This window comes from Lissotriton helveticus, chromosome 12, assembly GCF_964261635.1.
Source record: "Lissotriton helveticus chromosome 12, aLisHel1.1, whole genome shotgun sequence".
Classification (NCBI taxonomy): domain Eukaryota; kingdom Metazoa; phylum Chordata; class Amphibia; order Caudata; family Salamandridae; genus Lissotriton; species Lissotriton helveticus.
In genome coordinates this window covers 54179062-54195780 of record NC_136073.1, presented here as the reverse complement: position 1 = coordinate 54195780, position 16719 = coordinate 54179062, and the positions used below count along the sequence as shown (strand labels likewise).

The window sequence follows — 16719 nt, the reverse complement described above, 5'->3', positions numbered from 1 at the left end:
CTAAGGACCTTCGTTCCCCAAAATAAGTAATTACCATGATGAGGAAGGCACAGTCAGAATTCTATTCTCTTTTGATGGGCTGGCGATGTTCGGGGCTTTTAAGCTTGGACGAATTCAAGTTTTTAAAAAAACGATCATCCTGTTACCCCGGTTCTTTACCTTATTCCCAAGGTACACAAGGACGCCGAGAGACCACCAGGCAGACCTATTATTTCTGCCCGCAATGGTTTGTTGGAGAACACCACTGTGTATACGGATTAATTTTTGCAGGAATTTGTATGTAGTCTGCCTTCTTTCATACAGGACTCTGGTGATTTCCCAAGGAAAATTAATGGTGTTACCTTGGACCCTGACAATTGGCTCATAATCTTGGATGTATCATCCCTTTACACTAGCATCCACCACCATGATGGTGTCAGGGCAGTCCAATACTATCTAGGCAACAGGCCTATACAGATGTCAGAACATAACAAAATGTTATTAGCCATGATTACCTATTGCTTAAATAACAACTACTTTATGTTCAATAATCAACATTTTCAGCAGATTAGGGGTGTTGCCAGGGGGGCCTGTTTTTCTCCCAGTTATGCCTGTCATCACATGGGCTACTGGGAGAGGCAGGTCCTCCATGGCAATCACCATGATATCTGTATTGAACATATTGTGCATTGGTATAGATATATCGATTATATATTTTTAATATGGCGTGGCTCGTACACGCAGGCTGTTGCATTTGTAGAACTGACCAATTCCAATGCCTTCAATTTATCATTTACGTCCAGCATCAGTCAAAGTAAAGCCTATTTTTTTGATGTTGAGATTGAGATAGTCAATGGCAAGTTAGAAACCAAGCTATATAGGAAGCCTACGGCGGGCAACACAGTGCTGCAAGCTACTAGCCACCATCCTGCACATTTGATACGCAGTATTCCCTACAGGGAAATGCTGCATATCAGACGTATTTGCAGCACAGATCATCAATGCCACCATGCACAAGAGGCAAGTAAAGCTAGATTTTTGGCCAGAGGCTATAAGGAGACTGATCTAGACAACGCGGTCAGGAAAGCCAATGTGTTTTCAAGAAATGAAGCCCTTATCCATAAGAAATGTCAGAAGGCAAGCCCTGTAGAATCTAAACAGCCCACCAGATTAATCTAGACATATAAAAAACAGCACAGGGCACTCCGCAAAATTGTCAACAGGCATTGGAGCCTTGTGCGTAATGATCCAGTAATTGGTGAGTACATGACACCCAGACCAGCGATAACTTTCAGGAAGGCACGCTCTATGAGCGATGCTCTGGTTAAATCCAGTCCTTTAGTTGTCACTCCCAACACTTGGTTGCATGCCAGCAAGGGCTTCAGAAAGTGTGCCAGTTGCAAAACATGGGGTCAGTAAGACGGAGTTTGCCATACCCTTTTCTGACATTCCTCGAACTATTGCCAAACAACGTACCTGCAAGACTGAGTACACTGTCTATGTGCTGGAGTGTCAGTGTGGCCTGCAATATGTTGGGAGTACCAAGTTGCAGGTCCACAAACGGATACTCCAGCACATCAGGGCCATCAATACCAACGATGCCGCGTACCCAGTCGCTCGGCACTTTAAAGAACATCATGGCAACAAGCGAGCTATTGCAGTATTTCGTGATAGATGCGGTTGCCCCCTTGAGAAGGGGTCGTAACAGGGAGGCTATTTTGCGAGCCTTGGGAACCAAGTACATCTTGGAATTAGATAGCAAGACCCCCTTTGGCCTTAACGCAACTGAAGACTTTTACACATGTCTCTAGCGTATTGCTTTCTGGTGGGCCTTTGAACCCATAGTCCTAGCACAACGTATGAAATGTGGTCTCCCCCGTTAGGACTAAAAGCATATTCACTTTGGTTCCGTTTTTGCAGTCATTTGTACATATTTTAATCAAACATGTTCTAAATTTCACTATTCACGTAGATTCACTAGTTTACACAATTTTGCATATGATGGTTGATGGCACAAAAGACCTTATTTATTGGACCTTTTCATTGGCCCACTTGGGCAGGCAGTGTTTGTACTTGGTGTATTTTGCACAAATCATATCAGAAGGGCAACAAATCAATTTGGTCTGGAGTCACGGGAATTGGCCATATGAATCTAAATTGATTGTCAGTTTTCTTATTGAATATGTAACATTGTTTTCATGTACTCCTGTATTATACTACAATTCTGACCATTTGTTTAGGAGGTATGACGTGGAAACAAAAATAGGGCTGGCTCTATTCAGCAGGGCTGAGCCAATATATTAAGCAACAAGGAAAATGCCAGTGCTGAAAACATTTATTCTATGCAAATATTGATCAACCACAAACAGAAGATTAATTCCAGAGAGGGTATTGCTGTTTTAGTTGCAATTTTATTTTATACAAAAAATCACCAATTTTAATGCAAATTTTACTATACATCAGAGAAGAAAAAAGGAAGGGAATCCAAAATGGACGGACACAATATATTACATTCAAGTGAGAAAAATCACACATTCAAACATCCAATCATGTCACATTCACCACACATTCAGACGTGACTCTAGTACTCTAAGTAAAAAAACAAAAGAAGGAAAAGCGGTCTGCTGAAATTAAATAACAGGTGAAACACAATTTTTGAAAGGAAGTACAAGACCTATAGATTTACTTTTTCAAAACATTCATTTTAACTTGAAACACATGGTTAATGTACTAGAAAATGGTAAGGGGTTAGCAAATCAACTCCTATACTGGAGAGCAGACCACGGAGATGTTAGGCCTACGCGTTTCGAATCTCCTTTAATTCAGCGGAGATTCTCATCAGGGCCTCAGGCGGCTACAAGGATAAAAACAAAAACCATACAAATACCGGATTTAGTGAACATAAATAATAGCAGTCAGGGTAGAACACTTACAAACATGACAAATACCTAGTATTATTATATAAGAGGCATACTCAGAGTCTCAAAACTTAGTGGCCCACACTGGCAGAGGACATAGACACAATATAGATCCATTGTCCCACAAAGCTGAACTGAGCTAAACTGGATTATATACATGGCCGTGCCGGCTGACCTAGTACACTTACCACAGATAGTGCTGTCCAAGGGCCTATATGGGACCCAAGGGCCAGGGGGGCTTCTCTAATGAAGGACCACCTGTGAATTTAAAGAAACAGCGTCTAAGGGATTGGTGGCGCTGAGTGTATTAAACCTAGTAATTGGCAAATCACGGTTGCATTGACTTACCGTGCTAGAGAATTCATAAAGCACCAGTGGTCATGGCAGGAAGGGTTTCCAGAAGAAACAATCTGGACTCAAATGAGCATAACTCAACATTGACCACCATCTGAATGAGGCTTATTACTGTCGAAAAAGAGCCCTTTACATAAAAAAGGGGGGGGAGGGAGGAAGGGAAAACCAGTTACCTTTTAGTGAGGAGAAAAGCTGGACCATATGTCGTCAGCCTTAAGGACCCGTGGAATTTGCAGAGATAGGGGGACGTAGATGCTTAATCCTCCAACTCACGGACCTAGGAGGTTAAGGAAAACATTATTAATTCCAAAGGAACTAAAATGCGGGGTCTAGTAGTCGTTCAGGACTAGACATCAGTCACCTGTAATTAGAGGTGCCGTCGCATCAGTTAGCTGGTGGTAGAGTCAGGAACACAAATAATGTTTAGCGTGTCCTGGAAAGAATAATAGTAACAGAAGGTGATTCATGGTCCAGGGCCAGAACCAGTATTAGGGCATTAAAAGGTTCTAACGACGGCACTTACCACTTGAGATTAAATCCGGATCCAAATGAATTCGACGAGTCACAGCGGCGTCCAAGCGAGTGCTAATCACTTGCGCAGGCGTGTTAGCCCGCATGGATGCAGTGTTCTCGTTTTATACCCTGTAGGAACAAGGTAGCCCGGCATATTCGGTAACAGCGCATGCGCGGTAGTGGAACACTATCCGCGGGAAGGTAGACACTACCTCATCAAGCTGGAGCGAGCATACAGTCACCGCTCGGGGGTGGATCCTTTTGTTACCGGAGACAATTTCCATAGACACACACTCTCTACAGCGAGCAGGCTTCACCAATTGCTATGAGCCTGAATATTAAAAGAGGAAAGTTATTTAAAGCATGCAAGGAAAAAATGGAAAACAAATGAGGCATTTAGTTGTAGTAAACCTCAATGCTACCTCACAACGTGATATATTGAAAATCCACGAGCAAGGATAAAGCATTTGGTTAAGGTGCACCTAAATGCTGGCTCAAAACGCTGTATCATAGATACAGTGGACTCGACAATTAGCCTCAGAAGTCACAGGTTTGCTTAGATACAAGCTGGACAGACTCGTACTAGGATAGGGTGTCTACCACATTCAGTATAATTACAGATCATAATTTAAACTTTAAAGTTTAAAACTTTTTAAAGTTTAAAGATTTCGGAGAGCTCATTAAGACCTGACACGGCCGTGTCAAATTTTACGATTAGCATTGCTTCCCTTTTGGAAAGCTGAAGACTCAGATCACCTCCTCGGGGGTCTTTCTCGATCCTGGAAATCACTGTCCATTGGAACTCATTGAGTCCATGTTGCATTCTGGTCCAGTGGTTGACCAGCGGAGCATTTTCAACCTGTCTCTTCAGTCTCGACTTATGCTGTGAGATGCGTTGACGCACCTCCTGTTCTGTTTTGCCGATGTACAGGCAATCACAGGGGCATTTTATCCCGTACACGACGAATTTAGACTTGCAATTGCTAAAAACGTCGTGCTTCCAGGATACTCCCCTATGTTGAAAAACTGAACCCTGTGTAGTGGTGGCGCAACATAGGCAGGTGCCACATTTATGGTGGCCTACTATGGGTGCCAACCCCATCATTTGGCGGAGAGATGGTTGGCTTTTAGTTGGCATGGCAGCCCGCACCAGATGATTAGCAACGCTATTCTCTTTCTTAAATGCAAAAAGAGGTGGATCTTTCAAAGTGGCATCCAAACCCTTGACCAAGTGCCAGTTTTGACCGATAATGCGCTTCAGTTGATTGGCATTAGGGCAAAAGGTAGTCACACATACCTGGCGCTTCTGGTCAGGTTTCTCCTTGCGTTCCAATAGTGTTTCACGAGGGGTCCACCTGGCTCTTTTCATACAGTTCTTAACCAATCGTTTTGGGTACCCTCTGTCGCAAAGTTTGGAAACCAGTTTTTCCGCGTGAAAGGAAAAATCATTGATATCTATCCAATTTCTGCGTACACGCAGAAACTGCCCGTAAGGTAGATTTTCTCTTAAAGATCTTGGGTGGTTGCTCTGAAAAGGTAACGCCTTATTGCGGTCTGTAGGTTTTGCAAACAGAGTAGTGGCCAACTTGCCATCTTTGGGGAACACCTCAACATCCAGGAAAGCGATTGTGGATGCAGAATGGGAAAGGCTAAATTGAATGTCTGGTGTTCTGGCGTTGAGCCATTGGTGAAAGAGGATTAAGTTATTACTTCCTCCGGTCCATACCATGAAAACATCGTCTATGAAACGATACCACTTGCCGATGTATTCAGCAAAGGGATTATTTTGGTGTATATACCTGTCCTCGTACATCGACATGAAGAGCACTGCTAGCTCTGGGGCAAAGGGACACCCCATCGCTACTCCCTTTACTTGAAAGTAGAAATCCTTGTTGAAGCAAAAATAATTCTTCCTTAAAGCAAAGGAAGCCAGATCGATCAAGAACTTAGTAGGGACTTGTGTAGGTCTTGGCCGGGAATCAAGAAAAAAGGAAAGCACCGCTATAGCCTCATCTTGAGGGATTTGCGTGTATAGACTTGTTACGTCAAGAGTGACCAACAAATCCGTGCCCTCGCTGAATGTTAAGGATTCCAGTTTATTTATGAAATCTGTGGTGTCCTGCAAGTACGACACCACCTGGTCCATAAACTGTTTGAGGAAACAGTCAACATACCTGGAGATTGGTTCAAGGAGAGAGCCACATCCTGCCACGATGGGTCTTCCTGGTGGTTTGCTTTGATTTTTATGCACTTTAGGTAGTGCATAAAACAGTGGGACCTTAGGGTGTTTGATTTTTAGGTATTCGCATTCCTTTTTTCCAACAAAGCCCTGATCGAAGCCATCCTGAATAATAGCAAACAGTTGGCCTTGTAGATCGCTTGTCGGATCTTTGTCAATTTTTCGGTAGCAGCTCGTGTCATCAAGTTGCCTCCTTATCTCATTAGTGTACTCTACAGTATCCCACAGCACAATAGCACCGCCTAGAGTCACGTCTGAATGTGTGGTGAATGTGACATGATTGGATGTTTGAATGTGTGATTTTTCTCACTTGAATGTAATATATTGTGTCCGTCCATTTTGGATTCCCTTCCTTTTTTCTTCTCTGATGTATAGTAAAATTTGCATTAAAATTGGTGATTTTTTGTATAAAATAAAATTGCAACTAAAACAGCAATACCCTCTCTGGAATTAATCTTCTGTTTGTGGTTGATTAATATTTGCATAGAATAAATGTTTTCAGCACTGGCATTTTCCTTGTTGCTTAATAAATAGGAGGTATGACATCATCATGAACGGCACTTTTTGTGTATTTGCACATAAATATTTGCACTATCGTCATAATTGCTACTTTACAGATATTGGCTGCTAAAATGAATTAATGTATATACTGATTTTAGCGTTACAATGTCAGCTAGCCTTAATGTAGCACGCTGCACTTTACCAGTGTCATGCTCCAATGTTTGTATATGTATCCCTCATGTACAGTCTTTCTTCATTGCCAATTGCGGTTTGTGTCGCGATTTTTATATTTTTTGAAAGTTTTATATAGCGCGGACAAGATCTTCGCAGATATCAGAGCGCTTTACAAAGAGTAGTACATGAGGGAGTATAGTCAGACAGATAAATCAATAGGTCAAAACAGTACAACTGGGTGGCTACAAAGCCAGTCATGTGAGTAATAAAACAGCTAATACAAATAATCAAAGGGTTAGTACAAATCGATGCAGAGTATTAACAGTGTCTGAGATAAAAGCTCAAGTGTATTTTGCCATGAGGATAGCTTTTACTTCATTTTTAAAGAGTGTAGTGGAAGAGATAAGCCTGATTTCGGGCGGGAGTGAGTTCCAGATCCTAGGCGCCATTCCTGAGAAGGAGCGCTTATATGTTTTTTCCTTCCGGAATCTTCGAGGTTTCAGCAGAAGATTGTTTGTGCCTCTAGTGTTTCTAACTCCGCCAGAGATTGTCAGTTTCTGAGCGAGGTATCCGGGTGAGTTTAGGTGTACCGCCTTGTGGGTCATGCAGGCGATTTTCAGGTGTATTCTGGCTTCAAAAGGCAGCCAGTTCAGGGATTTCAAGTCAGGGGTAATATGGGAGTGCTTTTTTGACCCAGTGATGAGTCTCGCTGCAGCGTTTAGAGAAGCTCTCAGCGGTGCGGTTGTAGTTAGTGGGAGTCCGCAGAGGGCGATGCTGCCGTATTCAATTCGAGGGATGACTAGTGCTTGTACTGCGGTTTGGAAGTCTTTGGCTGGGAGGAAGGGTTTAAGTTTCCTCAGAGTATTGATCTGGAAGTTCGCTCCCTTTGTTGCCTTGCTGATATGTTGCTGCATGTTGAGATTGGTGTCGAGTGTTATGCCTAAAGATTTTGCTGAGTCCACGATGGTCGGTTGGACATTGAGTGCGGTTAGGTGTTTAAGCCAAGTTTGAGTGGTGGAGATCTTCGCTGGAGGTGAAATCAGAAGGAACTCTGTTTTCAGGGCATTGAGTTTGAGATGATTATCGGCAAGCCAGGATTGGGTGCATCTGATCGTTGAGTTCAGGAGCAAGATGTCTTTGGGGGACTGTAATTTGAGATAAAGTTGGGTGTCATCGCCGTACATGTGAAAGTGTACATTGGATGCTTGTAGCAAGGTGGTGAGCGGTTCCATGACTAGGTTGAACAGAGTTGGGGATAGAGAGGATCCTTGGGGGACGCCTAGCGTTACGGGTATTGGCGAGGACATCAGGTTGTTGCTCTTGAATTTCTGCGACCTGTTGTGAAGAAAGGAAGTGAACCACTTTAGAACAGTTCCAGATAGACCCATTCTAGCGTTTAGTAGTTCTAGTAAGTTCTCATGTTTAACGGTGTCGAATGCTGAAGAGAGATCAAGGAGGATGAGGAGGCAGGTCTCGTTTTGGTCTAGCATTTGAAGTGCGTCGTCAATTATGTGGGTCATAGCAGTTTCTGTACTGTGTCCTGCTCGGAAGCCTGACTGGTGAGGGTTAAGGAGATCAAATTGTTCAATGTGTTTAGTCAATTGTAGTTGCGCACATTTTTCCAGCAGTTTGGCGAGAGTGGGAATATTGGTAATGGGACTGTAATTGTTGAGATCAGAGGGGTCGGCTGTAGGTTTCTTTAGAAGAGGTGTGACCTGGCCAACTTTGAGGGAATCAGGTATGCTTCCTTGTTGGAGAGAACTGTTGATAATTGTAGTCCAGAGAGGGAGCAGCAAAGGGGAAAGTCTTTTACTGCGTTAGCAGGAAGGGGGTCCGTAAGGTGATTGGATGGTTTCAGGGTGCTGAGCAGTTTGCCAATTTCTTCTTCAGAGTATGTGCCAAAGGTTGACCCAGTAGCATTGTTTTTTGGTTCAGTGGGTGCTAGGCACTGGGGTTTGGAGTAGAGGCTTGCATCAATGAGGAGATCGCTCTTTATGTTGTCAGTTTTTTGGATAAAGAAAGCAGCGAAGTCTTCACAGGAGGGTGCTCCACGCCCAGTGTTGAGTGGTTGGGGTTGATCCTTGGATTGTGTTCTAATTAGCTCAAACAGTTTTCTCGGGCGGTTTTTTGCTTGGTCGAGCTGGAGGCTGAAGAAGTCTGATTTTGAGCGTTTTATTTTCCTGAAGTAGGCGTTTCTCTTTTTCTTCAGATCTTTTAGGTGCATTGCAGAGGGAGCTGATCTCCAGGTACGCTCTGCCAGTCGCATGTCTCGTCTATCCTCATTGAGACTCCCGTCGTACCATGGATTGGAGATTTTAGTAGAAGCTCTTTTTAGCTGCATAGGTGCAGCCTCATTAATTATTGAGGTCATAGCGTTGAGATAATGGTCAGTCAGGGTTTGAACGTCCGTAGCGCCTGTCGGTGGGAGTAGGAGGTTGCAACTATTAGGGGGCAAACTTCCTGCTTTGAGTTTTTTCAAGTCTCTTTTCTAGACTTTGGGCTTGGAGAGTTGAGCCAGGTTAACTTTAACTTTCATTGATAAAGAATGTGACAATATGATGGTCTGACCAGTCACAGGGTTGGATGGACTCGAGTTGGATAGAGTCCTCTTTGGAGATGATCAGGTCGAGGATAGAACCTTTCTCGTGGGTCGGGCTGTTGCATATTTGGGTGAGGTTAAGGGCATCGAGGAAGTTTTTAAGACTATTTACCACCGCGTCATTACGATCGTTCCAGTGGAGGTTGAAGTCACCAAGATATATTTGGGTGAGCTGCCTTCCGGAATTGATTGAGATCATATCCATGATTTGTTGGGAAAAGGTGAAGTTGTCCTTGGGTGGGTGGTAAATGCTGTGAAGCGAGCATATCGGTTTGCCCTCACTAATAATGTCAAGGCAGATGTATTCCCAGGATGTTGGGGATGGAAGGGAGGTGGAATTGACTCTCTGAACAGAGATGTTGTTCCTGTAGATGCACGCAATTCCACCCCCTATTTTGCCTACTCTGTCGAGCCTGATAATGTGGTAGTTGGGGGGAACCAGAATGTCCATTATAGGTGTCGAAGATTCAGTTAGCCACGTTTCAGTCAAGATGATTAGGTCAAGGTCCAGCGATAAGAGGAGATCAGCAATGGCGGCGGAGTGTTTCGTGGCCGATCTGCAGTTGAGGAGAGTGCATTTGAGACGGGGTGTATTGAGGGTGGTAGATGGTTCTAGAGAGAGTGACTTTTCTAAGGTTATTGGGGATGGAGAATCTGCTGTTTAGTGTGGGGGGTCTAAGGGGGTTTGGGTGTATCGTGGGAATGTTGAGGTGTAGGGTTGTTGTGTGATTTTGGGGGGCTGTGTGATTTTGGGGGGCAGGGTCATAGGAGCGGAGAAGGGTGAGTGTGTCGAGGTCAGAAGTTGAGTTGTGGGTGCGACGAGGGCGACTGTTGCGATTGCGAGCTGGGATTGAGGTCAGGTTGGGGGAGAGTTGAGTGAGAGAGTTAATCGGTAGGGTGGGGGACAAGTTGTGCGGGGAGGTGTATTTGTGTGAGGGGTTGCAGGGGCGATGAGGGGGACGAGGGCAGTTACTGCGCCTATGACCAGGGATTGACGCCCGTTGTAGGGCTTGTTGAGTGACGGAGTCAGCCGGAGGGGTATGGGACAAGTTGGGAGGGGAGGTGGGGGTGGGTGAGGGGTGTAGGGGGTGTGTGGAGAGTAGTTCTTTGATGATGTGTATGTCTTCTTTGATCTGAGTGAGGGTGGCCATGATGTTGCGATAACCAATCATATGCATTATCTGTATTGCACTTGCATTTTAAAAGTAGATTCCTCCCTCCATGGCGTCATGAGATCAAGGCCGCTGGGCAGGCCGAAACATCATGCTGGCAGGGTGCGCTTTTCTTGAATAAAAGACCTAATTGCTCACCTGCACTTTCTGGGTCACCCTCTTTTCTGGTCTTCGGAACGCTCCTATTACAGGGGTCTCAGACATTTGGACTGAGTCTTCAAGTATATATATATATATATATATATATATATATATATATTATATATTATATATCTATATATCCAAACACTTCAGATGAGCCCTCGATGGGAAACAGCAACAAGTCTGAAATTTGCATCCATTTCAATCAGGATCAGATGCAGCATGAGACGCACTCGGGCACAGGCATCTCTCCTGTTCCTTGCCAAACCGGTTTCGGGATCGTCCTCCCTTTTTTAATAATTAACTTTGCTGCCACGCAGAACCTACTCACCTGAGGAATTATCGTAAGCACTACAAGAACCACAATTCCTTTTGGACACGCCCACTGGGGCAGGCTCTTAAGTATGAAAGTGCACGCCAGGTTCTTCGAGTGAACAGCTGCCATTGACAAAGGGAGGACGATCCCGAAACCGGTTTGGCAAGGAACAGGAGAGATGCCTGTGCCCGAGTGCGTCTCATGCTGCATCTGATCCTGATTGAAATGGATGCAAATTTCCGACTTGTTGCTGTTTCCCATCGAGGGCTCATCTGAAGTGTTTGGATGTTTTGCGGCCTGAGTCCAGCCCCGGGAATGAAGTATGCCGCCCCAGGGCGGACCCGTGATGGCGCCAAAGCGGTGTCATCTCTTCGTGAGGTCGGAGTCCTGTGACCAGATGACAAAACACAGCAGGATGCCCAACGCCACAATGCATCAGCCCACAGGGGTTTTATAAACTTTTATAATTAACTTTGTTGCCACGCAGAACCTACTCACCTGAGGAATTATCTTAAGCACTACAAGAACCACAATTCCTTTTGGACACGCCCACTGGGGCAGGCTCTTAAGTATGAAAGTGCACGCCAGGTTCTTCGAGTGAACAGCTGCCATTGACAAAGGGAGGACGATCCCGAAACCGGTTTGGCAAGGAACAGGAGAGATGCCTGTGCCGGAGTGCGTCTCATGCTGCATCTGATCCTGATTGAAATGGATGCAAATTTCCGACTTGTTGCTGTTTCCCATCGAGGGCTCATCTGAAGTGTTTGGATATATATATATATATATATATATATATATATATATATATATATATACACACATACATATATATATATACATATATATATATATATATATATATATATATATATATACATACACACACACATATATATATATATATATATATACATATATACATATACGAACACAATCTGACCTTCCTTCGTCAGAAAAACGGCAAGCATGCTGGAAATCCGGTATAAAGATTTTATTTCTGCAAAACCCCCCTCACCCCAGACAGACGCGTTTCGCTATGAAAAGCTTCGTCAGTGTCAGTTAGTGTTCAAATTACAAAGCCATTTTAAAGCCCGCCAGCCTCTAGTGTTTGCATCAACATAGAAAATGGACAATACACGCAAAGAAACACGGTGGCCATATTTGACTGTATCTATCACCACATATATCTATTGCTTTTCATGAAAACAGGGAAAGTCAGAACTATAAAACATAACATGTGTCAGAAACTGTTATTGAATGTATCTTTCAGAAACATGAAAAGAGATGGGATAGATCCCAAGGCAATGTTGCCCAGTAGTATGTTGCAGCTTACTGTAAATAGAAGAAATAGTAAACACCGCCCATACAGGGCAAAAAGACAAAGAAAAAGCAGTAGTGGTTGACTTAGGGGGATTCACCCCACAAAAACAAAAATCATGTTGATAAGAAAGCCATAATAAGTCACTACTAAAAATGAAATTTCATGCTATGAACGTAAAAATGAAGTATGTACATATATGAGATTATTAGCATGTTAATGTTTTGTATTTTTATTATGCACTTTATATTCTTAGCCATTGAATAGCAATAGATATATGTGGTGATAGATACACTCAAATATGGCCGCCGTGTTTCTTTGCGTGTATTGTCCATTTTCTATGTTGATGCAAACACTAGAGGCTGGCGGGCTTTAAAATGGCTTTGTAATTTGAACACTAATTGACACTGACGAAGCTTTTCATAGCGAAACGCGTCTGTCTGGGGTGAGGGGGGTTTTGCAGAAATAAAATCTTTATACCGGATTTCCAGCGTGCTTGCCGTTTTTCTGACGAAGGAAGGAAAGATTGCGTTCGAGTTTATTAGCGTCTTCACCAGCGCTGGCTTGAAGCACCCGGGTGGAAAGAGGAGCGACGGCGGTGAGAAACCTGTGCTCAAATATATATATATATATATATATATATATATATATATATATATATATATATATATATATACACATATACACATATATACATATATACATACATACACACACATATATACACTCACACACATACATAAACGTTATCTGGTATTGGCGCAGGGAATGGCAGAGGCTGGATGCCATGTTGGCATGGAAACATTTTGGTAACGTCTGGTCCAAATAGGTTTGGTAACAAAGGGTTAAGGCCACAGCCATCTTCTAAAGAGCATGCTGGAAACACAATGAAGGATGGAGACAAATAAAGAAAATGTACAAGCCACGCTCCATTACACTTGTAGATAAAGGAATAATCTACCCTGGCCAGATGCAGTAATGATGGTAAAATGTTAAATTGGCCAAAGGGTACTTGAAAGGGGTTGGATTTAATATGCCTTACCCAAACAGTTTTTCCGAAGTTCTTTTCAAGGCTGGAAAGGAGGGGGCAGCATTTGAAAGCTGCAGATGGCTTTTTTATCTCAATGTTAAAGAGGCTTATTGATGTTTTGAGCAGGATACGTGGAACATGAGCTGGGATTCAAAAGGTGAATTGGAAAATTGGAAGTTGGGCTTATAAGAAGAGGAGAGAGAGACTACGTAGTCAGGAATGTATACCCATAATATACATTAGCGCTCTAGACGAAAACAAAAAGCTTGCGCACACTATCTTAACCCCTAAAGTGCTCCCGTCGGCCATTGCGAGCACTACCTGGCTGGTGCGGCGAACGGACGACGCTGCCCCGCCCGTTTCTTCGAACGTTCCTCACTGGCGCGGAACATTCGAAACAGCGATAGTGTTAAAATCATTAAAATTAAACTTCTGCATGGTAAACTTCTGTTACAAATACATTTAATGTATTTGGTTACCGTGAGATTCAACACTGAATGACAAAATGGAACAGTTTGGTACCAATCAGTGTAGACAGTGCAAGTTTCACTCATTCGTGTACAACACATGCAGCAGGAGTGAATAATACCAACCTAATACAATCTTCCCCCACAGATAGGTACCGCATAAGTAGTGAGCTTCTTTCGCACAAAGCATCACAGACATAGCAAGCTTCCCTCACATACTGGAAAAGGACAAGCACTGCAAACTCCATCTACAAACAGGTACTGTAAGAGTTTCCCCATTTACTCATACAGGTAGCCATTACTATAAATTCGAAGCAGCAAAGTCTACTCACTAGAGGAGAACCTGAAGAACCAAAGAGCTGGCCAGTACATCATGTGATAACGTGCCAGAATCTAAAGAAATATAAGTGTGATACTAAAGTCGGGGCAGCTCAAATAAAATTGAATGCCCGACACATCTCAGTAGCTGGAGAAAAAGAGGACGTCAAGTGAGAGGATCTCTCTCAAAATTTCTGGAATCAAATACACACAAAACCCAATATGAACCAGAGGGCTGGTCCAGTCATGAACCACTTGCTCTTCTACCATCAAACTCCAGGAAAGCCATACAGCAAATGACTGTCCACCGTTGCAGAAGAAAGTCAAATTCTTGGTGATACCCTGTTTTCCCTTCACACACCACTACAGAAAAAACTAGATTGAAGGTCATAGAAAATCTCCATGTGGCAGCAGTTTCAGACAGGGTCACTACCCTATCCATCTCTATTGCTCAGCAGCATTTGACCCAGGCAGCCACAAAATCCGATAAGTAGTCTAAAATGTTGTGGGTCACAGGACTCCGTACAGGAATGATGCACTATTTTTCTTGAAAGATGGGATGTAGAGTGATTCTCATCACTTGGTGACTCCCTTTTAGTCACCCCAGATGTTTCACAAGGATCTGCACTCACTTTGGCATATTCCATGGTTCTTAATTGGTCTAGACAGAGTACCCTTTTAATGTTGTGTATAGGACAGCAATGTCTCATTCAATCACCTCCTTTTACTACTATTAGACCAGATCATGCCCGCCACAATTTCATTACTTTCTTCATCTCTCGGTCTTTTTTACAAACCCCACTATTAAAAATCTTGTGACCTGACTTTCTGCTGTGGCACCTCAAGCTTTATTAATCTTAAAAACCATTTACTTTTGTATCATCTTTAAGATTAATCTCAAGTCTCATTCTTTGAAAATGGTCCACTGCTCTATGCTGGTGCCTCTGTTGAGAGTACTGAGACCCCTAGGGTTGTACAAGGGCTTTAGAAATCTCTATTGATATAAACCCAAATATGCCAGAGCTGCAGCTGGGAGTCCAATGGTGGAGAAAGAATACAACTAAACAACTAGGCTAATAAAAAGATAGGTAAATACAGTGGATAAGAAAAGCAATGTGGTGGATGTATACAAATTAATCTGAATCCATCAGGTGCTACAATTAAAGTCAAAATGAAAATAAATGGGACAATATTAATTCTGTGGCAGTTGAGGAACATTATAGAGGTACTAAAATAAAAACATTTGTGAGGTGGGGACCCATTGAAGCCAAAGTGAACTTGTGTGGTGTCTTACCTTGCAGAAGCATCCTTACCTCAGATCACTATCCTATGTTAGATGAAATCAGTGTGGATGGTGTTATGGGAAAGGGTAGGTTTAGCTTCTATTGCTTCAAGTAGCACTAGCAGTATGAAGGATGGTTAAAGAGGATGAATCAAACTATGGGACCCTTTAAATCCAAGTCATGAAGCTTTTATGACCCAGAGATGTTGATTGGTGGTCAAATAACCCTCTGGAGGGTGCGCTCAAGAGGTCACATGTGTAGCTGGCAGTCCTGGGTAATGAAGCTGTGAATGAGATGCCAGGACATAGGTCAGAAGAAGATCCAAGAGTGTCTGGAATGAGCCTTCCTCCTCATCATAGAGCAGCCCTGCTGGAAAACGAACAAACGGAAACCAATTTCAGCAACACATAGCAAATCTGTTCTATATACAGACAGGTGGAAGTTCTTGCATACCCACACTGGGATATGAACCACCATAGTTGTAGTCTGTTTTATTGTACAGTTAATTAAAACCTTTACAAACAAAGCAAGCTAAAATGTACAACATAACAGGTTGGAAAACATGTGATAAGAACATACAAGGCTGAATACAGACAGAGGATTCCGTCGAGCTTTATTAAGTAGATAAAAGTGGTCAGTGCAGGTAAACAGAACAAACCTTTGAACATAAATTTAGAAACAATGTGCAAGAATTGTGAGGCAACAGATCTGCAATTAGTACTATATAAAGGTAAGTACAGGTAATGTAGTTCTGCTGCTTGTTGGAAGAATAGGACCATGCCGTGAATGTGGTTAGATTCTTAAGGATAGAGGTTTACTCAAGGCCTCAGTCGGTAAGAATTTAGATAGTTTGTCATCAAGTGGCTGCCTGTACGACCATGTTGAATTTGCACCCTCAAAGTCACACCAGAATAGGCTGTGCATGGAATTTGGTGGTGCAGATCTGAGCCAGGCACAAAAATTGAGGAAACAGCAGCCTCTGACCAAGTGCAGTTTTGTGAGCTTGTCCTCTAGCCTCACTTGCACCGGTGATGATCTTTGGAAGGTTGAGAGTAGCTTTGTAGATTCTGGTTACCATTTTGTGTTCAGTTCCAGCTTCCCTACCCTTGGTAATTTCACTCCCGTAAGTTAGTGTGGGGAGGACTTTTGCTTTCATCACCTGGAGAAGGGGGGGGGGGGCGAGGATTGGTCCTCATAGCTTCAGGGCAACAGCTGAGAGAGCAAACATTAAATTTAGGCTTTGTGCTTTTTGTAGAGCATAGGTGAGGTGTGAATGATCCTTTCCTATCAAGAAGGATGCCCAGATATTTATAATTCTTGCTGTGATTGAGCTAAACGCCACTAAGCTGCCCCCAACTATTGGTTTTAGGCTGAATCAGTCATGTTCTTTGATTACC

At 43.1% G+C, this 16719-nt stretch overlaps 1 long non-coding RNA gene across 1 annotated transcript; it reads right to left on the bottom strand.

Moving 5' to 3' along the window:
* Positions 1-2378: 2378 nt before the first annotated feature.
* Positions 2379-15687, bottom strand: LOC144798347 (uncharacterized). Its single transcript, XR_013603509.1, has 3 exons — positions 15353-15687; positions 3425-3528; positions 2379-2833 (listed from the first exon to the last, which is right to left on the bottom strand). It is a non-coding gene; the product is annotated as an uncharacterized LOC144798347 (long non-coding RNA).
* Between the last annotated feature and the right edge of the window lie 1032 nt (positions 15688-16719).